General features: G+C 40.9%; 1 protein-coding gene across 1 annotated transcript in view; it reads left to right on the top strand.

The window, feature by feature from the left end:
* Positions 1-343: 343 nt before the first annotated feature.
* EYA2 (EYA transcriptional coactivator and phosphatase 2) overlaps positions 344-25,064 on the top strand; it is a 246,806-nt gene continuing 222,085 nt past the window's right edge. Inside the window, 1 exon segment of the mRNA XM_078149854.1 lies at positions 344-679. The gene's annotated coding sequence lies outside the window, so the exon portion shown is untranslated.

Below are 25,064 nucleotides of genomic sequence, written 5' to 3' on the forward strand. Positions count from 1 at the left end.
GAGTTTTTCACTCCCAGCCCATTATTCTTTGCAGTACTCCATACTCCCTTAAAAGTTTCCCTGTAAACTGGTGTCTGGACTACAGAAAGTGTCCCCTTGTAGATGTCTCTGTGAGAGGGAGTCTTTATGAGGGTGGAGGGAGAGGGAGAAGGAAAAAGACGCTGTACGGCGGCGTCCCAACAAGTAAGGAGGCTCCAAGAACCCAGTGCCTCCGTGTCTGGGTGCGGTGCTCCCCACCGGGAAGATCTGGGCGCGAGGGCAGAGCGCAGGCAGGGGAGCGTCGGTGGGTGTGTAAGGGGGAGGGGGCCGAGAACCTCCCCTCCCCAGGCGTGCTCTAGGCTAAGCGAAGGAAGGCTCCAAGCAGCAGCTGTTTCAGTCGAATACCCGCTCCCCTCCGCGAGCCGGTTGCAGCCCGGATCGTCCGCGAGGCGCCGCGCGCCCTTGAGCGCCCTAGCTCCCCGCGACCCTTTCACCTCGCCCGCGGGCCTCGCCCCGCCCCACCCCGCCTGGGGGCCGAGAGCGCCGCAACCCTCGGGGAGGAGGAGGGGGAGACAAGAAGAGACTGGAGGAAAGGACGGCGGGGGATTGGGGGGAGGGGGGATCGCTCAACCACTAGTGCCTCCGCAGCCGCCCGCAGGCTCGGCCCGGGGACGCGGGAGATTTTTTCCAGCAGCCCGTGGTGAGTACGGAGACCATCACCCTTTCCCCTCCGCGCGCACTCACACACACGCCTCCCACGCGCGTCCGCTGACCTCGGAATTGGGGAGGTGTAGCAAAGTAACTGCATTGGGAGCCCAAGGGTTGTGGGTCTCAGGCTGGAGGGCTAACCCCTCCCGCCGCCCTGACCCCGCACCCCAGCCCGGGAAACCTGCTTCTCCTCCAAAAACACTGCCTCTGCGAGCGTCCTCCATCGCCGCCTGCGAGGTTACGGAGGCTGCCTCGGGGCCATTGGCCGCCTGCGTCCACAGAGGCGCGGAGCTGCCCGCGCGCGCTGTCCTCTGGACGGACTGAACCAAGGGGGCTAAGCGCCGGGGCTGGGGGAGTCGAGTGAGCAAGACGAGCCGAGCGTTCTGCTAGCCCCAGACCTTTCCGGTTCGTCAGTGCTCTGGACACCCGGGAAAGGGTTCGCCTGGGGTCTCGTACTGGGGGACAGTGTTGGTCCGGGGGAACGCGGCCTGCGGGGCTGCTGCTCCTGCGCCCGGGGCTTTGCTGAAGAAGCCTCGGTGCTGCAGACTGCAGGGACTACTCAGCCACCTCTGGAGACGGTGGCCGGAGCAGCCCGGGCAAACCTGGGCCAGGTGGGAGTGGACAAGTGCTGGGCTAACGAGGGAGGGAGGGAGGGAGCGCTTTAGGACTCTGCCCTTGATCCGGCTGGCGGCCGAGTGCTGACAGACGCCAGGTGCGGAACCTTCCTACGCCCCGAGATGGCTGGGGAGAGAGGGGCAGAGTGGGCTGGCTGAGTCCGCAGCCCATGCCGGAGGAGGGACGACTCGCTTGAGGTGAGTTTGCGGAGACCAAAGCCTTCCTGCCAGGGAGATGCTAAGGACAAGTCGGCTCTTCCTACTCCTAGGAGTCAGCAGACGGGCGGACGTCCTTTGCTCTTTGAAACTCGCTTTGGGTTGAAAAAGCCCAGGGCAGTGATGTCCTAGCTGGTCCTACTGTGACCCCTCCTCCCTCGACCCTCTTAGGGGTGTCAGTTAGATTGCTTCCCGAATCACCACTTTGTTATTTCCTTCCCTGGCAGGGAATGGGACCCCGAAATAATTGCTATTTGTTACTAAGTAGCGCAGACCCTGGTGACGAGGGGTAACTTAAAAACACTGGGTCGGGCTGTGTATTTGTTTCTTTCTTTAATTTATTATTGTTGAAATGAAGAAATCAAAGACTGTGATTTTATGCTGCCGTCCAAAAACTTCAGTTTGTTGGTTTTAGCTTGTGAGGTTTTGTTTTTGTTTTTCCTGCCCAAAATAATTTAGTGCTAAAGAAGTTATTTAAGTGCAAATACATAAGCGCAAAAGGTCGGGTAACAACCTCTCAGACTAACTACTACTGCAGCAGTAAAAACAGCCTTGAGGTGAAAATACTTGCACCCCCAAAGTTCACATCTCCTTTTCAGTTGCTGAATTGTAAGGGCAGTTCCAAGGGTCTAGGCACTGAGAGAGGTGAAACTGACCATGCGGGTTTGGGAATCTAAAAATAAAACTCATGCTGAACTTTGCGGACACAGTGTTGAGAATTGCTACGTAATCTTGAATTACCTTTGTAAAAAAAAAAACCACCCCCCCAAAAAACAACACTTCTATATAAATCACAACCGTTTCAGTGACGTTTAATTACCTGATGCAGTGAAATGAGTTAATACCTAACCTGCATCCAGAGCTGTTCTTAAGGCTTAGGGGAGTTTGAGGGTGATTTACAAACATCAAATAAGCATTTGAGTGTTAAATTATATCTGAGTTAGGGAATACCTTGGAAAGGAAATTATTGCCCAGGGTACAATTGCTTTGGGTTTTTTTTTTTAATATTTCATTCATGTAATGGTATATTTCTCTTCTACTGAAATTTTCATTGTTAAATTACATATATGCCGCCAATAAAATGTTTTGGGTTTGCTTAAAATTTATTAACAGGCCCTTGCAAATACTTAATCCTCTAACATTGTAACTAACAGAAATGGGCTGGGAGGGCTTGTGAACAGAGTTCAAAGCAGTTCTACACTGGATGCACAGATCTCTGTTTCTTTCCTTGAAATAATCTCCATTCAGGAATTTTTCTCAAAACATCTTCCCCCCTACTTAAGTTAATCTTTCTCTAAACTATGAATCGGTTACAAATATAAACTACTATTGGGTTTTTTTTTAATCTTCCCTTTCTCCATTCCCAAACCTCCCCAACCTCCCATGCCCCTCAAAAATATTTCGAGAATACCTGAGTTTTTAGATATGCAGCTTTATTGTCTTCTGATCCGGGAAAGATAATGCTTAATTTGGATGGCCAATGAAGGAAGATTTGGGCTTTCTTTAAAACCAACTACAGTTAGCTTTTTTCTGGAGCAAGTGACTAGATTTAAAAACTCCCTAAGACAAACTCCAGTTAAAACCCTATATGAAATCATGAGAAGATTCCCAATGCAGCTAAATCTAAAAAAAGAAATGACATATTACCATGATGAATATTTTCTGAAGCATTTTTATTCCTCATTTAACTCAGGATTTTAAAATTAGCTTTGTGATAGTATTGTACACTGGACTAGATAAGACTTTTCTTTTATTGCTCCTTGAGCTTTTACTGGCCTATATGTAATATGCATACATATGTTGAGGATCATTTGGCATTTTCATGTATACAGGATGACTCAAAAGTCTTAGTGTGATTTAAACTTCACAGAGACTTTTGGGACACCTGGTATGTGTATATGAATATTTTTCTAACTATTAACTGACTAAAGGAAATCAAATTGTCGAGTGAATTGTTTCTTCCTTTAAATTTCATAATCTCCTGCCTGAATGGCATGTTGTAAAGAGTTCACAAGGAGCCTTGGGTTGGGGGCTATCATTCTCATTTGTCAGAGTACAGAAGGCCTGGTGTTCACAATATCTGGCATTATTTTTGTTGTTTTAACTGCTGAGAGACATTGTTAGCCATATTTGAGAGAGTAAATGAATCAAATTGAGCTGTTATTGGAAGACTGAAAATACCATTTACAAAAGGCATTTTTTAAATGGTTGCGCTTGCATCGTAGGGTAAGCATGTATGTCCTTGTGTGGGTTTATGTAAAATGTACACACTTAACATATGTTCGTTTTAAAAGAGCATGTGCTCCCCATTACAAGATCTGTCCTTTCTGGCAAAGAAGAAACCAGTTTCCTTATTTTTTTTCAGTTACCTTTCCAAAGATAACTTTGGTCACAGACAAGAGACAAGTTTTGCTAAGATCCAACTGGAACTAGCTCTGATGGGATTGCATGGCCCTGTGAACCTACTCTCTCCACCCTTTCACCAGGCTTCTGCTGCCAGATGTTTTTTAGGTGTCCTCAGCTGGAGTGCCCAGTTAGACGCTAATTAGCCTCACCATAAACTCCTTGTATAATAAAGTAGCAGGTTGTTATGCTTAATGTGTGGAATTGACTGCAGATTATGATGACTGAGAAGTGGAAAAAAATGCTCTCCAAAGTCATGAGAAAATGAGATGTGAAATGTTGTTGTTTTTAATGATTGGGGGAAGGGGTGACAAAATTAGGATCTTAGGACTTTAGGATAACTTAGAGGTCATGCAATCCAATCCCTTTATTTTACCATTGAGAAACTTGAGAGAGGGGAGGGGAACTGCCCAGCTTCAGCAGATAGTAAGCAGCACAGCCCAAAACAAATCCAGGTCTTCAGTACTGTTTCCGGAATACCGCTTCTTCCTAGTGGGCAGACAAAGGCCTATGGCAGTAAAGTATTTTATATACAGAACTGCCAATACATTCTTTTCTCTGGGGTACACTTCATGAAAAAGCAGTGAAATGTCATGGCAGTAGCCTCAGACTTGGAGTCCGAACACACCCTGGCTGAGTGTCTTTGGTCAAGGAGCAAAAACAAAAACAAAAAAAGTCAAGTTTACAGGAAAAGTGGTAGATTGTGATGGGTTTTGTGTTGTTATGTACGGTTATACTACACAACCCACGGAGAGGAAATCATCAGTAAAGAATAGTTTGGTTGGTGTAAGATAATGCTCAACCTCAGTTTCTCCATTTGTAAAACAGGATAATGATTCTTACACTCCCCACCTCACTGGGCTTTTGTGGAACAAGCACTATGTAAACCCTGAAGCCCTTTAGAAATATGAGCTATGAGTATTATGGGATTATTATTAAAATATTACAAATATAGATAACAACATCTGCTGGTGCTGGCAGCAGAACCCATATTTACATATTAGGAAAGATGAAACAGTATATGGGGGGGGGTTATGTTCCCAACTGGACTTGGGAAATTAAACAAAGACCCCTAACTTGGTACCTTCTACTGGCATTAACCTTTCTGCAAAAAAAAGGAAAGAAAAAATTGAAGAGTCCTTTTAAAAAGGATGGTAGTGGGTAGCCTAATATGGTTTCTCCTTATCTCTAGTATTGCTGGGCCTAAATGCCTTAATAGTCAATAAACTCCCAAGGCATAAAATCTCTACTTAGCAGAGGGTGCTGCCAGGACAGTTCTTTCTGGTGGCAGAACCAACTTTTTTTTTTTTATTAATCCACATCCCCCTACCTCTTTGCCAAGTGTTTAACCCCAGTGAGGACACTGAGCTGTGAAAACACTGGACTGTTGACAGAAAAAGCACACTCACATTCCCCCTTCCATCCCATAACAAGTCTTTCCAAAATGGTTCCTTTTTGTCTGTTGCAGTTGTTAGCAGGGAACAGGAAATAATTGGCCAGTGGAGGCCTTAATTCACTTAAGACAATGCCTCATTTTCTTTATTTGCAGATCTTAACTCCTTTAATGGTGTTTAACCAACACCCTGGTTTAGGGTGGGGCTAAGCCCCCTTCAATTAGGTGGGACCTCATAGCAGTGACATCCTGGTGATTGACAATAGCTGCTCACTGGGGACTGACCCTGGGAATCCATCCTTGCCCTCTCTTAATGGAACAGAGCTAAGTAATAATAGCTCACGATTCTGTAGAGCCTTAAGGAGTAACTTGTTTGTGATCTTGATGCTGATTAAAATATTTTTAAAGTAAGGGGAATAATATATTTAGAGAGAAAAGGAAACTTAAAAACTCTGGTCTGAATTCTTTCTCTACAGCCCCTTGCTTACTTATCTTATCGGTTCATTGCTTTGTTCAGCCTCTGTTTACTGTGATTTAAATTGTTTTGGAGAAACAAGATGGTAGTGAGCTCTTTGTGCTTCATGCTAATATAGAATATCTGGATCTTTGCTATCAATAGCTCTATATGTAGTGGGTGTTTTAATTAAGGAAGATGTAAAAATCGAAGACACTTTTCCCCCTAAGCTGCGATGCTGAGATTTGTTAACAGAAGAAAACAAAAATCAAACATTTGGATAACAGGGGTGCTGTTCCTTATCTGTAAGTCAAAGTACATTGGGAATGTTTTCTTGGAAAGGATGTCCATTTATACCTGATATTTTCACTCATTTCTTCCATCAGAAAATTGGTACAAATTGAAATTGACCAAACACACTTGATAATTTAGATATCAGGAGTGAGTAAGTGGGAGGCCATAGACTGTACATAGAAGGAAAAACGCCGAGTTTGCATAGAGGACGATAGTTTGCAGTAGGACTTGTGTTGTGATGTGTCTGTGTAGTATATTGCATAACATCTGAAGAAGAAATCATCAACAAATAATAATTAGTAGCTAGCAAAGAAAATTGAACAATTTCTTTGTGAATTAAATATAAGGTGTTCTCGACCTAGGAGTTTAGGGGTGGTGTATATGTTAAAATATCAATCTTGATGGTGTGACATTAGTAGGGGTTAGTTTGTGAAGGACAGTTAGTCATAATGAATATCTCATTGTCCACAAATCCAGCTCAGCAAACACTAGTATCACCTTTGATTACCTTTGATGATAATTGTAATATTTGTAATTGTAATTATTATATATGTAATTATATATATGTATATATAATTGTATATATATGTAATTATATATATATATGTATATATAATTGTATATATATATATGTAATTGTAATTATTATCACTAATTTGGGGAGCTAGGTCTCTGAAAAGTCTGTGTCTGGATGAAAATGTGAAGCATTAGAAATCTAAAACTGGAACTTTGATACAGTTCTGAAGGCTACCAAAAAATCTGGATTTTGGCTGTCTGAAAAACTAATTGTTGCTGTTTATTTTTGAAAACAATCACGGTAATTACCATCTCTGTTATGGCAGAGGCTCCCTAATTGGCCAGTACAAAAAGGATTATTATTGTATTGACACTAAGTATTTTATGAATTATTCATCAAACATCGGTGGTTATAAAAGTATTTGTTTAAAAAGTATTTGAATTAATTTTCCAGTGTACGTGCTTTAAATGATAGTTCTTTGAATTTTTCTTTTGTGCCCAGTAAACATGTTTATAGCCACATGGCATAATGGATAGAGAACTGGCCTCCAATCCAGGAACTGAGTTCAGGTTCAGCTTTTGACACATACTGGCTCTGTGCTCTAGGGCTGTAGAGACTAGAAGGTGCTGACTTGCTTTGGGAAAGGGAGTTTCGTCATCCTGGGATTCTCTATCCTAATGAAATCATGGGTTCATTCCCTATCTCCTGTGTCCATATCCAGCTGTCTATTGTATCTCATCCCCGGCTTAGCCACCAGCTAATGACTTTTTTTAGCCACAGAAACTTACGAAATTAAGTCATATGCTTCACTATGTATTAACAGAATGAGCATCCACTCCAGTCATGAATATTTTTAAAAAATGAAATACATGAAATATGTGGAGTGTTCCATAGGGAATTATCATCTTTGTTGTGAATTTAGCTGAAGAAACTAAGTACAAAATGAAATTATTTCCCAGAAAGAAAGGGCAAATGTGCAACATTCCACCATCATGTGAGGGGGAATGGGGAAGGCTGAATGACACACAAACAGCTATCTGCTCCTCTCTCATTTCATCTCCTGGTATGTCAGTTATTTTTTTTTTTTTTTGTATCCATCTCTGAAGTACATTACAGCCTATGAGCTGAAAAGGCATTTTAATTTTGTAAAGGAGAGAGGCTCATGCCAGAGCCTCGCGTCTGTTTCAACAATCACTGTTTCTGTAACATACCTACGTGGGGTTTCATGGTCAGATGTGGCCGTGCCAATAGGAAAATTACAGAGGCAAAGGATGTTGAAAACATTGACTCTTCTGTGAAGAAATGGGGAAAACATGAACAAATCCAGCATTTTTTAAAAATTGCTTTAACACGAGCTTAGAATGTTACTCTTCAACCTCTATCAAAAAGTGACTGTGGCTGATTAGCAGGCTCCCAAGATTACCAAATATCTCCAAATTGTTTTTTGCTGCTGGAGCAATGTATTCCAACACGTCGTGTGGGCATTATTTAATGCTGTATAGATGGCAGTTTATGTTTTCGACCCAAAATGAGAAAATATGGGGAATTCTCCAATGCTTTTTTTACAGGCTGCTATTATGGAGAAAGCAGCCAAACCAGAAAGTATTAGATCATGGGCTTTAAATGCATAAATAAGCACTTCTAAGGTCACCAAAAAAGCAAGACTGAAACCACCACCACCACTAACCCACCGCAAACTCCAGGAGCCCCAGGGGAATGACCTCAGCCAGGCCCAACTTCCTGTCTGTGTGACTGACATTTTTGGTGGGTGTAGGTGCAGAGAAGGGTCTTCTAAGATTATTAGCCGCGCTCTGCAGAACAAGAATCGAGGTCAGATTAGAGAGAGTCTGGGGATTTGGTTTCGATTCTGAAAAATTGAAAAGCAGGTGAAGAGCTGGCTGGTAATTAAGTAGTATTAAAAAGCTCCAGCCTGGGAGTCCAGAGGTTAGGATCATAGGTTTAGAATGCTGAAAGTAATTTTTTGAGATCATCTAATTCAGTCCCTTTTATTTTGCAGATAGGGAAACTGAGGCCAAGAAAAGTGAAGTGACTTAACCAAAATCTCTTAAGTAAATTGCAGAATCAGGATTTGAATTCAGGTCTTCTGCTTAGAATTCCAGTACTCTTTCCATTCCACCAAAACTACGGAAGTTTTATTAGTCTTTCTATACATTTATTCTTTTTTTTTTACATCGTATTATTTCTCCATAACTACTTACCCCCCCCAAATATTGAACCTTTCTTTATAACAAATAGAAACATTTAAGCAAAGCCATGACAAAGCAAGCATTCTGACATTGTATGCCATACTCTACATCCATAGTCCCTATCTCTCTACTGAGATATGAAAGGTATATTTCCTTATTATTTCTATTGGGCCAAGTTCATTTTTCTTCAAGTTCATCAGTTGTCAGCTGCTTTCTAATGTTATCATTTACATTTTTTTATTCATTGTGAGGATCTTCTTGGTTCTTCTGCTTTCTTCATTCTGTATCATTTCCTACAGGTCTGTCCATGCTTCTCTGAATTCCTCCTATTTATTGTTTTTGTGGTTTTTAATATTCTATTACATTTACATACTATAATTTGTGCATCCATTCCCCAAACAGTGGACACCCATTTTGTTTCTGGTTTTTTTTTTTCCTACAAGGCTTTTGTCTTTACTCTGCTACTAATTTGAATCTGACATAAGCTACTAAGGTCTCCCCATTTTATGGCCTAGATGAAGGCCTCTCCTAGATCATTCACTGGAACGTAGTTTAAGTGAAAGAAGGTTTTGGGGTGAAATGGTAAGGGATTATTTCCTCCCCCGGAGGAATGACCTAATCCTAGTTTATTTGTAATAGGTTTGGTTATAAGGAAACAAGCAGTTCAATGCAGGAGATGTTTTCTCTGCTCCAATTCTCCAAGGTCCTTTCCTCACAACAAGCCCTGGAAAGTAGATAGTGTAAACATTCTTGTGACCATTTTCTAGAGAGAGGAAACTTAAGTGTTAGAAAAGGGAGGTGAGAGTAGAGAACATACCCTAGGACTTAGTGCTAAAAAAGACCTTAGAAAACACAGCATCATAGCTTTTCGAGTTTGAAGGCACCTTAAGAGACCATCTAGTCCAACCTCATCTATAAAAGGAGGAAACTGAGGCCCAGAAAAGGGAAATGACTCACCCAGGATCGCACAGGTTGGGACAGAACAGAGTCTTCCTAGATTCTCTGACATCAGTCCGGGGCTTTTTCCACAATACCACTATAATTTCTGGCAGATCACACATCTACTAAATGCTGTAGCTTAGAGATTGGAACACAGGACTTGTTGCTTCCAATTCTAGCGCTATCTACTGTATGCGTGGTAGCTGTCTGAACTCCTCTGAGATCCATTTCTCATCTAGCCTTACCAAGATTGAATTGAAGAATGAGGCAGTGGGAGAGAGTTGGGAGTCTTCTGTTACATTTTCCTCGATTTGCTAACTAGACAGTGTCATATATCACAACATGTTGTGACTTGCTGCCTGTTGTTGTGAACAGTCTAATGGTCAGAGTCTTGGCACCATTCAGTGAAGAAAAGAATCGGAGAGATCATTTACATCCTGCCAGTGATGGGTAAAGACTATGTTGTTGCCATCTTGCTGAACTGACTGCTCACTATGATGTGGAGTTAATGGTTGGGGTAAGGAGAGAAGGAGAAGGAATTTCTCCAACTCAGCAAATGTATTAAACACTGGAAATGCTTCCAGGATTACTCAGGCACCCACAAGAGAGACAACTGGGGAAGAGACACAGGAGTGGGCTTTGAGGGAGTAGAATAACTTTTTTAGCGGTTTGTATCCAGAGAGGAGGCATGTCAAACTGTTCCCTACTTCCCACCTCCCCTGGGTTGTTTGTGTGTGTCTTCTATACATGATTTCAGAAATAACCCCCTTTCTGGGAAATTATGCTGTTTTGGTTTTTTTCCCTCTGAGTTAGAGGAGTAAACTGACTTTTTCTCTTCAATTCCCAAACTAATCCTTTTACAACAGTTGAGTTTCCTGTGGTTGATCTTATAGACTCCATTAATTGTTGATTGAATAGGAAATTTGCTGGTCACCTTCCAGTACCTTTTGTGTAAAACATCCTAAGAAATATTAGCCTGGAGGTCTTTTAATATCCTCAGCCCTCAGTAAGAAGTAGTACTTACCTTTTCATATCTGCTCTGCTGAACTGGGAGGATAGTTCCAGGCATCAACCAGAAACTGGGACATGGTACAACCATTTTCCTTCTCAGAGAAAAACCAGGGTGTCTATTCTCATGAATCTTGCCTTCTGTTGGGGGGAAATATGATTTACACACAATCACAGTGCAAAATGGATAAGAACATAAAAGAAGCAATAATATTAATAGATTACGTTGATATATCAAATGAGGTAACAGTTATAATGTCCTTAGCCCAATGCCTGGCAAATATGCTATATTAATACTTATTCTTTTCTTCTTTCTTTTTAGCCCCCCCATTCCCACTTGAAAAATGTCAAAGCACACTCCTCAAAACAACCCTGGGAGAGAGGTAGCAATAGGTATGATGATTGTCCCCATTTTAGAGATGAGAAAACTGAGGCTTTTCAAGGTGATTTGATTTGCTCAGAGTCACATGGCTTATAAATGTTGGAAGTGGGACCTGAATGTAGGTCTTCTGACTCCATATTCAATGTTCTTTCTACTGTACCATGCTGCCTCAAAGTGCTGTATAAGGAGCATGAGGACAGGCCTCACAGAGGATGTAGCATTGATCTGAGCTTTGAAGAATAGGTCATCTTTATAATAGCTAATATTTATATAGTGCTTTAAGGTTTGCAAAGTACTTATATTACCTTATTTGATCCTCACAAAAATCCTGGGGTGGGGCGGGGTTAGATGCTATTATTGTGTCCATTTTACAGATGAGGAAACTGAGGCAGGCACTGTGACTTGAGGACTGTTTGGGTGTCATCCACAAATGAAGCTTGAGCCCTGGGCATAAGCAGTGTGGGGTAGTATCTCCTAGGGGTAGAAGACCTTGATATCAAGTAAGTCTTACTTTTGTTTCCATGTGGCCTTTGTTGAGTCACAGCTTCTCGGTTTTCCTTTTCTGCAGAATGAAAGGTTGGACTAGATGGTCTTGAAGTTACCTTTCAGTACTAACATTCCATAAATGTATTCTATTAAGTTTTTGCTAGGAGGAATTTTTTTTTAATAATTCCAAAAATGTTCCGCATGGATAGGGGTAGGAAGGGAGAGGTTGAAGAGAGGTAAGTGCTGAGTTTGGGTGGTTGGGAGATATGGGGATGCTGTCGATTCATAGCAGCTGTCATTTATGTAAGATTTTTGCTTAACAAATGGGATCTTATTTGAGTCTTAATCCTGATGAGGTAGATCGTATTGGTATTATTATCTTCATTTTCACGTGAGGAAACTGAAGCATGCAAAAAGTTGTGACTTGCCCACAGTTTCGCAGATCGTAGAGCTGAGATTCAAATTCATATCTGGTCTCCAAATCAATATGTAACATAGTATCATTGTCTCTTTCTCAAGAGAAACAACTTCATGGTGGTAGTGGAGTCAGGGCTTAGGGGGCAAGGTACCACCCAGTCAACTTGAACCAGTTTTTTTGATAGACACTTTGTAATTGGTGCATTTTTTGTTAAAAAAAAAAAGTATGTTGACAAAGTAATTTTAAAAGTAACAAAAAGCGTCTTCCTTAAGTGAATTAAACCTTCCTCCTAAAATCTGTTTTGTATTCCTATTTTGTTTAGTTAGTGCAAAAGAGAACCGCACTCCAGGCTTGTCAGTATTATCACAAATTTCTATACAATTAAAGCTGATTTAAATGAGGTTTTATGATAGTAACTGCTCTGAGAAGATCTGTCATTCATTAGCTGTGTGACATTGGGCAGGGATACTGTCTTTTGCCTTCCATGGTGATGCCTAGTGCTTAGCATGGCATCTGGCACATAGTAGGCGCTTAATAAATGCTTATTGACTGCCACATCACTTAGCCTTTCTGAATGTCAGTTTCCCTGTCTTGTAAGAGGAGGGGACCTAGATTGGAAGGTCACTTCTAGCCTCAGACTCTGTGATCCTATAAATACTACCACCACCTTTCATTTTCATAGCACTCCAGTGCTTAGCAAATAGAGTGCCCTTTGGGTGTATCCATATGAGTCCTCTCTTGTCCTTAAGATTCTGAAAAGTCCCTCACCTCTACTCCCAACATTCCACACTGGTAAATGTTCATCTAAAAAAAATAGAACAAAATTTTAAATAGCCAAACAGATTTTTAAAAAATATTCAGTAAATGAAATTAAAATACTCTATTCATGCCAGATTTTGGGCTCAGACCAAATTTTTATAACTCAAGTTTAAAGGCCAACAAGTCCCTTGGTTTACAATGGGAACATTGTGATAGAACAGTTAACTTCAACACAGCCAGGGAGCTGTCTTTGAAATTAGCCTTTCCTTATTAAAATAAAAGGGAATTAATATATGAAAAACTGAGGTCTCTCACACCCAACAGGCTTTAATAGTTTTAAAAAGAAAAACGAAAGATTGCTGCTCACTTTCTCCTATGACCCGCACAAGAAGATTGTCAAAGGCACCTTTTCCAGGCAACCCCCTTCCAGCCTTGCCCACCCATAGAGAAAGTAGCAGGCCTGATAGCCTTGGTCTCTCAGTCTCACCACTGCCAAGTCTGTGATGAGTTCCACACTGTTTGCCATACTCAGAGCACAAACTTTTTTCTCGTTATTAGAGTAGCAAGCTCAGGTGAGGCATTGTTGGAAAGAACTTTGAGCTTTAGGAAACTGGTTTCTATTCCTGCTTCTACCATTGTTGTTATTGTTGATTAGCTGTTTTTCAGTTGTGTCCGACTCCTTGTGACCCCATTTTGGGTTTTCTTGGCAAAGATACTGGACTGATTTGCCATTTCTTTCTCTAGATCATTTGACAGATGAGGAAACTGAGGCAAACAGGGTTAAATGACTTGCCCAGGGTCACACAACTGGTAAGTGTCTGAGACTGGATTTGAACTCAGGAAGATGAGTCTTCTTAATTCCAGGCCTGGTACTGTATGCATTGCATCACCTTATTTCAGGCTCAGTTTTGCACACCTGTAAAATAAAGGAATTGGAAAAGATAAATCACTAAAATCTCTTTCATCTCTGCCATTCTGTTTTTCTAATATGTGTTCTTGATGGTTGAATCTCACACTTCTGATGGTTGAATGAACTGATCCCCTAAAATTTCTATCCCCTAAAATCTTGCTGTAGCAAGACTCACAGAATTTGAAAGATGTCAGAGCTGGTTCAGCAGACATTTCAACTCATACATAAAAGGAGTCCCTACTCCTACATGCCTGACAAATGGTTGTCCAGACTCTCCTTAAAAGACCTCCAAGGAGGAAGAATCTGTCACCTACCTCCTCTCAAGGCAGTCCATTCCATTTCAGAGAGCAGTAATTATTAGGACTTTTTTCCTCCTAACAACCTAAATTTACCTCTTTTTAAGTTCCAGCCATCATTCCTGGTTTTAACTTCAGGAAATAAGTAGAATAAGTCTAAGCCTAGCCCATCAAATATTTGGAGACAGTTATCATATTTTTTCTGTGTCTTCTCAGATTGTAAAAATATGTCCAATTCTTTCAGCTAATCCTGATATAACATGGACATAAGGCCCTTCCTCATCCTGGAGCCCTCCTTTGGACATTCTTCAGTTTAGCGATATCATTTTTATCAATATTTTTGGTCCTCAGATATGAACATGATACTCCAGATGATCTGACCAGGGTGGAGTACAATGGGCCCATCCCCTCTCTTTTCCTGAAAGATCTGGGCTGCATCTCCTGATGTAGAGATCCCATTTGTTCTTTTAGCTACCACATCATGCTGCTGACTCATACTGAGCTTGTAGCCCACTAAAACCCTCAGGTCTTTCTCAGAACAACTACTATCCAAGCATACTTCCTCCATCCTGTGTTTGTGAAGTTGCTTGTACAAGTGTAAGACTGTATTTCCCTTATTGGGTTGACTCCATCATATAGTATGTTAACTATCCCTCCCAGCTTTGTGTTATCTGCAGATTTAATGAGTGTACCATCTATGCCTTTGTCTAAGCCATTGCTAAAAATATTACATGTCACAGGGCCAAACAAAGATCCCTGGGCTACTCCACTAGAGACCATCTTGGATAGAAAAGCAGTTTTTAAAAAAGAAACTATTCGAATAAAACTAATGTTTTTCATGTAAAAGCAAAGTCTAAGAAATGCTATCCTGGCCCTTTGGGAAATGATAACACCATAGTAACTCAGTGAGGTAGAGTCTGCTGTATTGAAAGTGGTGATTTAAAAAAAAACATTCGTACATTTCTGTAACATCTATATCCTGAAGCAGCTTAAATTTTTGTGGGTTTTTTTTTCCTTCTTGTCAAGTTCTGAATATTCCATGCCTGCTAAGATCAGAACAAAGAACTGGCTTTTTCTTGAATGAACGGCCAAAATCAGTTTTGAAATGTCCTTCAACAAAGTTCTTTTGGCGATGCTTTGTTTTTTGACCAGCCTAGGCAGGATGATCCGCTCAGAGTGAATATCCTTTTGGTGCTAGCACCAAATTTCTAGAGTACTACTTACTCAGCACAATTTCTAGAGGGTTAGACTTTTGCTTTTTTCACTGGCTTCTTGAGAAAATGATCCAGAAGAGAATCTAGTCCTCAGTCCCTGGGCAAATGCCTGGCTGTCCTCCTGAGGAAGTTCCCTTTTGTCTTCACTCTGTGTGTGTGTGTGTGTGTGTATGTGTATGTGTGAGAGAGAGAGAGAGAGAGAGAGAGTGTGTGTGTGTGTGTGTGTGTGTGTGTGTGTGTGTGTATGTATGTATAAGAGAGAGAGAGAGATTTTGCTTCTTTTAAGAATTAGCTAAAGGATGGCTCTTTTATTACTTTCTTTTTAGTTAGGTGCAACCCTTGTCCACTGAAGAAATAAAGGCAAAATAATACCTTATCATTGCCATGGTGATAGTAGAGGCAAAATTTCTTAATGCAAAGAGAATGGGATTTAGAGTCACAAGGCTTCTGGGATCTAATCCTCACTTTAACACTTGCTGGTTTTGTGACCAGGAACTAATTTTTTTTTAACCTCTCTGAGCTTCAGTTTTCTCATGTGTAAAATGAAGATAATACTGAACATTACTTGCCTTACATAGCTGTAAAAATGTATTTTTATAGAGCTGTGGATTGGACTTGTGGTTTATTAGTATAAGGAATCCCCAAGTGAAAGAACACCCATTAATGCAGGCTGGCCCCTTCTCTGGAGCGTGTATAGTCTTAGAGAGTTGCCCAGAACACAAAGAGGTTAAGTCATTTGCCTGGAATACTATAGATGGTCTATGCCAGAGGTAGGAGTTGAATCTCTAAGTCTTCCTAGCTTTGAGGCCAATTTTCTGTCCTTTACACTGACTGCTTCAAACAATTCTAGCGTTGTTATTAACTACTTAGAGCTCTCTTTCTCCTAAATCATAAAACTCTTTTTTTATCATGAACTACAATAAAATTTAATCATTTGAGTTCCAGATAATCAAACTTCTTGCCCTACACTTAAAAAAAAAGTGGTAAATAATGATTTTTTTAAAGCAATGTTTATAGATTTAGTTTCAATAGCCACTTTCAGGGGATAAATGTCTTAGAGTCCCCGTCAATGGTCAGTAATATTTAGAAGTGACATTGTACTTCTGGATGCACATAATAGGTGCTTAACGTTTATTGACTGACTGAAGAAATAATGTTCTTGAGGCATCCTAAGATCCTCACTTAGCCACTCCGAAAAACCCAAACACCTCTCTGTGTTTTCTGTACCCTACTTAAGGAAAGTAGGATAGGATGTCTAAAGAAATTTCTTTTAGAAAGACATTGTAGTAGAATGAAGAGAGCATTGGGGTAGGTATAAAGGGAGCTGGGTTCTACTGCTGGTTCTGTTTTTTAATAACTGGGCAAATCACCGTCCATTCTGGGCCTCAGCTTCCTCACCTATAAAGTTAAAGAATTGGACTAGATTATCTCTAAGGTCCCTGCTAGGGCTGATGATCAGTGAACTAAAGGTTGAAACAAAGTTCTGGTTAGCTAGCTCCTTCTTGGAGCATTCCACTTGATCAAGTAATCTCCTGCAGCAGTTATAGGAGGTATGGGTATGTATGAATTTTAATATAAAGTTCATAGGATTGTAATATTCAGACCAGGACTAGAAATTGCCTCTTAATTTTACATACTAGGAAACATAAGAGTGGGAGGAGGGCCTGAGGAGTTAAGTGACTTGGTCAGAGTCACCCAGCTAATACATACCAGAACCTAGATTTGAACTAGGGTCCTCTAACTTCAAATCTAGGCTGCTCTTTCAATCATGCCACAAAAAAGATTAGGAGAAAAGGGGAAAGTCAAACTTTATGAAGTAAATCTCATTGGTAGAAGTTCTCTGTTAGAGGTGGAAGGAGAAGACATCCCTTTTGATATTACCATGGGCAATGTCAGCAAGTATACTAACAGAAAGAGGCAATGTGTAATACTAGAGAAAGAGCTGGCCTCCGAATTAGAAAGACCTGCTTCTGACACAATGTTCGCGGGAACATTATGTCCAGGGAAATCACTTAACCTCAAGGAGCCTCAGACAGCTCTCTAAGGCTGTAAGGTAGCAGAATATGTGCTCATCTGTATTGATAGATCGAGTTTCCTCACTGTGAATTCCCTAATGCAAAGGAAATCGCAAGTCAGGTGTTCTCTCCAGCCCCACCAAAAAAAAAAAATACACTACTGGGAATTCAGCTTTGCTGAACATGTCTTGGAGCAAGAGTGAAATGAGGACCCTGTACAAAGGAAGAATACACCCTAACCTAGAATTTGTCCAGAACTCTAGAGCCAAATGCCCAGACCCAACAACATCTCTTGATATGTGACAACAGGTGGTGAAGATTGTGGTGCTGGTAGTGGTGCTTTTATCTTAATGGGAATACAGTGTTATCAGTTACTCCCTGGAGCCCTACTAGAAGTTTAGACAAGGAAATTTAGAAGGCAAAGACAGGTGTAAGAACTGTGCCCATAAACCGTGTTGCAATAGAAAAGTCTTTTGTTTTTGTGATCTAAACTCCAAGGTGGCCAGCAAAAGTACTTCATAACCCTGGGAATAGAAACCCCCTCTCTGGTTTGTTTTCTTCCTCTCTAAAATGAGGAGATTCAGTGAGATGGCCTCTATGGACCTTCCAGTTCTGCTGGTTGATGTCCTATAGTCTATGGACCCTTTTTTTACTCTAAGAATTCTATGATCCTAAACAAGACAAAAGAGTAAGTGTGCATGGGGACTAATGTCAATAATTCAGATTCGATGTGCCAGGAGTTGGAGGCAGTATGAACTTCCTAACAAAATGAGATTTGAGCTGTGAGGGATTGATTAGCTATGGAAGTTCCAGGCCCACCCATTTGCTTTAGTTTCAGGATTTTCATTCTTCTTCTTATCCCCTTGTTTCTACTGTACTAAATCCTCCATCACCCTCTGCCTGATTTTAAGCACTAAGTAGACAAGGTTTTCTTCCCTGACCTGTTTTCCCCACCCCCCACCCACTTTGTTTCTAGTTTAATATGGAGAACTAATACAGAGCAAGATGTCTGTGTTTTGTCACTCTTTGGCCAAGGTAAAAATAGTTATTACTTTTAATACAAAACTCCTAAGCAATTCAATGCCAAATGAGAATCATAATCTCAGTAAAAAGGTGCTAGGTTTCCCAAAGGAGCCTGGTGTCTTGTGACCAGAAAAAAATTTACAAAAGATACTAAAAATTAGGGGGAAAAGTAAGGCTCTTTGGAAAGGAGGGAGGCGGGGACTCATTCCAAGCTATGATCAGATGCTTCATTTCTATACATTTCCTAGACCTTTCCCCAGATTGGCTCTTATCACGGGAAATGGGAGGGATTTTCTAATCTACTGTTTTGGGTATTTTTATGATGATGAGGAGGAGGAGTATGGGTCATATGGTGCTGATTTAAAAGTGGTGAAAATGTTATAGCTTTCAGAAATAATTGTCAGCCCTGTTTAGTATGTCAAGGAACCTCTTTGGCTGTTTGTATTATGAGAATTGGGGTGGTATTTTCCACTGGGTACAGGCAATGAAGAAAAAAATCTTTGAAGACCAAGCCCATAATGTGGACTAGGTCTCTACAAGGAGAGGTCTGGAGATTTGGATAAATTATTCAGTCATTGAAGGGAGTAGAAGAAAAGGAAGAGAGTTTTCTAGGCCTGGGTTACTCAAGTTTACTGTTTGCATAAATTGGAATTCACCAAATAATCCCTGGGTTAACCTTCCACTTGCATTTTTTTGTCAGTCTTAATGGGACACATTTCTAAAGGTTCTTTTCAGACAGAAATATGTCATCACTCCTAGAAGGATTTTTAAAGACCAAAGATTGTATGTAACTTAACCACAATTGCCATTTGTGGATGAAGAAAGTATGAGTTTTCTTTCAACCTCCTCCCTTTCCTTCAAATAGTTACCCAACCTGAAGGGAAGTTACCATCCTGGCCTTTAAGGCAACTTCAGAGGCCAGATGTTTTGATGTGCTTGTATTCATAGCAATGACAACAACAAAGTCAACAAACATTTATTAAATGTCTATTCTATGCTAGATACTCTACAGGGAATATAAGAAATGGAATGAGATACAATCCCTACTGACAAGCTTATTATTCTAGTAAGGGTGATAAGATGTATTCACAAAATAACTATAATAGAAGTTAGAATATTATAAGTTCAAAGAAGAAATCCAAAATGCTATTAAAAAATTTGAAGGAGGTAATTACCCTCAGCTTGGATAACTAGGGAAGGCTTCATGGACAATATAGCAACTGAATCAGCCTTGAAGGAGAGAAGATACTTCAGTAAGCAGAAATGGTAGGGAGCCTATTCCAGGGGACAGGGATGGTGTCAATAAGGGTATGGGACCCAAAACGGTATTTTGAGGATAGTGGATGACAAACAGTCCAATTTGTCCAGAACATTATAAGTTTATATCCTATTTCAGGTCTCCAAGAAAAGTTCTGCAAAGAGGTCTCTGGAAAAAAGTCTTGTCACAAACCCTGAGGAACTCCTTTCTTGGATGGGCACCAACAGCCACAGTGGTTCTTTGGCTCATTGATTAGACTTTGCTCTATATGGAGTAGAGCAGGAAACAGTGGGTTGAAATTACAGAGAGGCAGACTTTTTGGCTTTTCGAGAAGGGGACCTCCCAATAGAGCTATCTAACTATGAAAAATGATGCTTTGTGAGGTTAAGCTCCCCATCATTGGAAATACTCAAGTAGAACTTGAATGACCACTTGCCAAAGGATGTTTTAGAGAGGATTTCTGTATGATATGGGAGATGTGATTATAGAGACTTTTGAGGGCCCTTCCAATTCTCTAATTTCCTATGAAGCAACTTCTTGACTTTGAGTTGACTAGATACCAATATATTCTCATGGGAAGCTATAAACTCTTGTCTTAGAGACCTTTAATCCATCAATCAACAAACATTTGTTAAGGATTTACAATATGCCAGGCACTGCAATAAAGGCTGGGAGTACAATTACAAGCAGATTCTTCCTTTGCTCTTGATTCCAAATGCACCACCTCCTTTTCCAATCTTATATGTCCTCCAAGATATCTCTTACACCACTTCTGGTGTGTAGTCATCATTGGAAAGATGCCGAATCCTATGGCACATCACAAGTATATCCCCTGTGGAAGGCTAAATTAGAGCATGAACAGCAATTACGCAGAAGGAGAAAGTGTGGATAGGGAGTAATCTGCAAAAGCGAAAATATCCCATATTGCTGAGATTATACCCTCAATGACATAAATGTTGTGCCTACCTAAATATAAATTAAAGGCCATATTTTTCCTCGTTACATTTCTGTGTTTTCTCTGAAGTTTTTGTCACATTCTGTCTTGTCATTCTTTGTTTTCAGTTTCACTAGGGATCATTACTTAACCATCTACCTACCTTTCCTGCTTTGTTTTCACTCTTCATACACTCTATGATTCAGCCACACTAAATTGCTAGCCTATAACTAAGGCAGAGCAAATGGAGCTTTATCCCAGGACCCTGAATGCAGAGGATGCTGAAAGTGGTTGTCCTGTGGCAGAACAGAAACAGCCTAACTTGGTTCCTGTCTAGCAAGAATAGTTAGCTAAAATGAGAAGCTGCAAGATGTCACTGAAATGAGCTCCGCACTTCCCCAGGAGGGGCAGCCACTTGTCACCCTTGGGTCTCTGTCTCCTCTACAATGGAGGGTGTCCAATTCCTAGTCCTTACTGAAAGTGTGTTTGGGAAAGTGTGTGAAAGCTGCTGCTTGTGGGTACAAAAATTCCCATAGTTCTGTTTAGTCTCGAACCTGCATTCTCTTGACTCCATGCATTTGCATGAGCTGCCACCCATGCTTAAAAACTATGCATTCCTCGGCTCTGCTTGTTTGAGTTCTTCCCTTCCTAAAAGGCACGCTTCAAGTGTCCCCTTCCTGACAATCTGTCTTCCTCCTGTTTCAGATGAAAGTGTTCTCCCTTCAGATTTTTTGGAACCGTTTTTTGTCACTCCTTTGCCTCTCATCATATTTTACTTTATATAATACTTATGTCCCTGCCATATCCCCTAGTAGATTTTGGACTCCTTGAGGTCAGGAATTGTTTTATTTTTTCCCTCTCTGGTACCTTCTCCAAAACTTCCTTGTCAGCCTTCTATGGTGGAACTCTGGTCCTGGGGCTCCACTTTCCTGATTGGTGACTGCCTCCGTGGAGTGTTATTTTAGGAGAACTGTAGCCAGGTTTCTCTTCTCTCCTACTTTATTCCCATCTCCTTCTCTGCTTCCTCACCACATCTACCCCCTCTCCTTCCCACATACCACTATCCATTTCTGGAAGTGTGAAATGTTATCAAATCAACTCTACCATTGGTTCTGGTTGGACTTTGTCAGTTGGCTCCTCTATTCACCACCCTTGTTAATTTTGCAGACCAAAGCACCTCTCACTGTACATGTATTGTTTCCCCTATTGGAATGTAAGGTCCAAGACAGTCTTTGTTTTTATATTTGCATCCCCAGTGCTTACTTAGTACATGGGAAGTACTTAATAAGTGATTTTTATTTATTCTTTTTTTCAGCTTTGCGTCTGGCATAATGATGCGCATAAAATGTAAGCTCTTAATAGTATTGAATTTTTAGCTCCATTGCCTAGCCCAGGGCCTGTCATAAATACTTAATAAATATATGTTGTTATTAAATAGAAGGACTCAGGAGGTTGGGATTAGTTTTATTAGGCAAATAATAATACCTGACATTTCTACACTTTTAAGGATCACGAAGTACTTCTCTCACAACAGGCCTGGGAGATAGTGTGTTGTTATTCTCATTTGACACTGAATTAATGAATGCAGAAGCATTTATTAAGTGCCTGCTACAGGCTAAACACTGAGTTTAGGTGCTAGTGATGGACATAAAAAAGAAAAGTGTGTCTATCCTAAGGAAACCACATTCTCCTGTGGGCAAGACAGCACATAGAGTAGGGTGGTGGCCAAGGAAGGGAGTTTTTCCTGGGAATTGGTAGGTCCCCAGTGGTATTAATTTGAGTCCAGCAGGGGCAGGAAAGTGGGGGATTGTAGTACACAGCTCTGTAGAGAGGAAAAAAACATTCAGGGTGGATTAGATGTGAAGCATGGTCTGGGGCAAGCTAGATATAGTGGGTTGGGTGAGTTCATACTCACTCACCAATCAGGGTAGCATGGGTACAGTTCCAGCAGCAGAAATAGGCTCCTACTTAGCTTGTAACTTGCCTAAGGGTACATAGCTAGTAAAGTGGCAATGCCAGGTCTCAGATTCCTGTCTTCAGACCTTTAAGCCCAGGGTTCTTTACACTATGCCACCCTGTCTGTAGTGACTTCACCTGCCCTTGGGAAATTGCAAGGATGGGGAAACAAAAGATGGAAGGGTCATGTGGAATGTCTTGACTTCAGAACTTGTGGGCTACTGGAGCAGTGCTGTAACTAGATATTTGTATACACATACAAGAATATAAAATTGTCCCTCCCATCCTGAGGGCACATGACACACTTGGGATAGTAGATACATATTTTCTGTATTTTTCTGGGCTCGTCAGCTTGGTATACCAGAGGCAAGCACCTCACTTGTCTGGCTTCTGTTTCCACTCTATTGCTGGTCTTGTTTTTTTGTTTTTCTGAATTTGCTGTTCCAAGTGGGCGATGGGTAGATCTTGCAGCCTCTCTATGTACTGTGTCACTGCTGGAGCCAGAGGTTCCTGGGCCCAGAGCACTGTTGATGCTGCATTTACTGTGATGCTGGATCTCCTGCCAGTTACTGTACTCTGGATCTCCCGAGAGCTCACTTAGCTCAAAATCTCCTGCCTTAGGTAGTGATTTGGAGGAAGCAAGACTTAGTGTTCTCTCAACTGCAAATCCCCAGACAGGATTCTTTCCCCACTGCTGACACCCCATTGCATTCTTTAGTTTGTTACTTGAACATAAATAATTCAAACACACACACATATCCCATTTGCCACCTCCAACATGGAAATATTTCTTCCTGAATGATTTGGATTTGAAATTGTGTCAAATTAGCCCTGCTCTAATCTCATAAATACATTTTCTTTTATTTTTTTAAATAAAATGCTTTCCCCCCTAGATTATTCGTCCATTTCAGCAACCATATATTAAGCACCTTATATGTACAGAGTACTATGATACAAAGATCACTGGGGCAGAGAGGGATACAAAGCTCAGATAAGACATAGTTCCTGTCCTCATAAGGTTATAGATTCTGTGACACAAACACAGATACCTACAATATGTAATATTACATCATAAGTACATTAGAAAGCTATGAAAACAGTGTACTATCTGAGGTCAGCGAGGGAAGGTCATTTTAAAATGAGAGATTCACGGAAGGCTTCCTAAGGGAAGTTTCATTTGAGTTGTAATTTAAAGAATGGCTAGAGAGTTAGTAGGCCAAGAAAGGGGTGAAGAGGGGTCGTTCTGGGCAGAAGGAATAGAGAGAGGAGAGCACGGGAAATATTCGGAAGGACAAGAGAGTAAGCTAATGTGGCTGGAATGGAGAGTGTGTGGAGAGAAGTAATGTGAGATATGGACAGAAAGGTAGGCTAGTGTCAGGTTGTAGAGGACCTTGAATGGCAGGCAAAGGGAATTAAACTTTACTCAGGCAATAGGGAACCACTGACCATTTTAGAGAAGAGGAGAAACCAGGTCACATCTATGCATAAGAAAGAATTAAGAATTCTTAGGACTGAAAGAGACTTTCAAGATCTAGTCACTTATTTTGCAGATGGAGATGCTGAGATCAAGGCAGGGACCATGATTTGCCCAAGATCACACAGTAAGTTAGTAGCAGAGTTGGGACCAGACTGCAGGTCTCTTGCCTCAGTCCAGTATTCTTTGTATTTACTACCCTGCACTCAGAAAAAGTCTGTCTCACCGAGTCCCTTGGTCTCATAGTGTGTGCCCATAAGCAGCTTCCACTGCAATGATCTTTCTAGTGAATTTTGTTAATGCCATAATTCCCACTCACTACATAAGTAAAGCTAAAATGTCTTTGACCTAAAATGGTACTGTTTCTCTTGTAATTAAAATGCTTTTCATTGATTTTTTTTCTTACTTTGGTTTGATAACTTCTGGGGAGGGCAAGGATGGTAAGAAGGTATGTGTGTAGATGATATATTTTTTATTTAATGATAGCTTGCATTTATGTAGCTCTTAAGGTTTACAGAGTTGTAAATGTTATCTCCATTTTACAGATGAGAAAATAGAGGTTCTGGAAAAGAAATTACTTGGTCAAAATCATATGGCAAGTAAGTGTTAAAGGCAGGATTTGAACCTAGGGCCTCTGACTCCACAACCAATCTTCTTCATATTACACCATGCTGCCCTTTTGTTTTATAGGACTCTTTCTGATTATGGCTATATGAAAGCAGTTATGTGGTTCAGCCCTGACTTTATGGAGTGTGGCTTTCGCCATAAATTTAAGCCAGTAAATCCTAGGGTTCTTTTAAACAAAATAGATCTGTGTACTTTTATTGTGTTTGAGAAGACTTTTCTATGAAAGAGGAACAGATAGGCTCATAGATTTGGGCTTGGAAGAAATCATAGAAGACATATAGACCAAGTCCCTTTTACAGATGAAAAAACAGACTGAGAGAGGTTTGATGACTTGCCCAAGGTCCCTCAGGTGGGAAAGCCATGCTGTGTGGCCGATAGCAGAGTTACCTTGGACATTCTGTCCCCTCTAGGAGAGCAGACTCACTTGTAATCCATCAGGATTTTACTTGGGCAAAAGGGATAAGACATGGTAAATGTGTCATTGATGCTAAAGACCTTTGTTCATTTCCCCTAAAATCCCCATCAACATGAGGATGCAATAGACCTCAGAGTCAGGAAATCTGGATTCTGATGTGAGCTC

The sequence above is a fragment of the Phascolarctos cinereus genome, unplaced genomic scaffold (assembly GCF_003287225.1).
Source record: "Phascolarctos cinereus isolate Bilbo 61053 unplaced genomic scaffold, phaCin_HiC Scaffold_2;HRSCAF=192, whole genome shotgun sequence".
Taxonomy (NCBI): Eukaryota; Metazoa; Chordata; class Mammalia; order Diprotodontia; family Phascolarctidae; genus Phascolarctos; species Phascolarctos cinereus.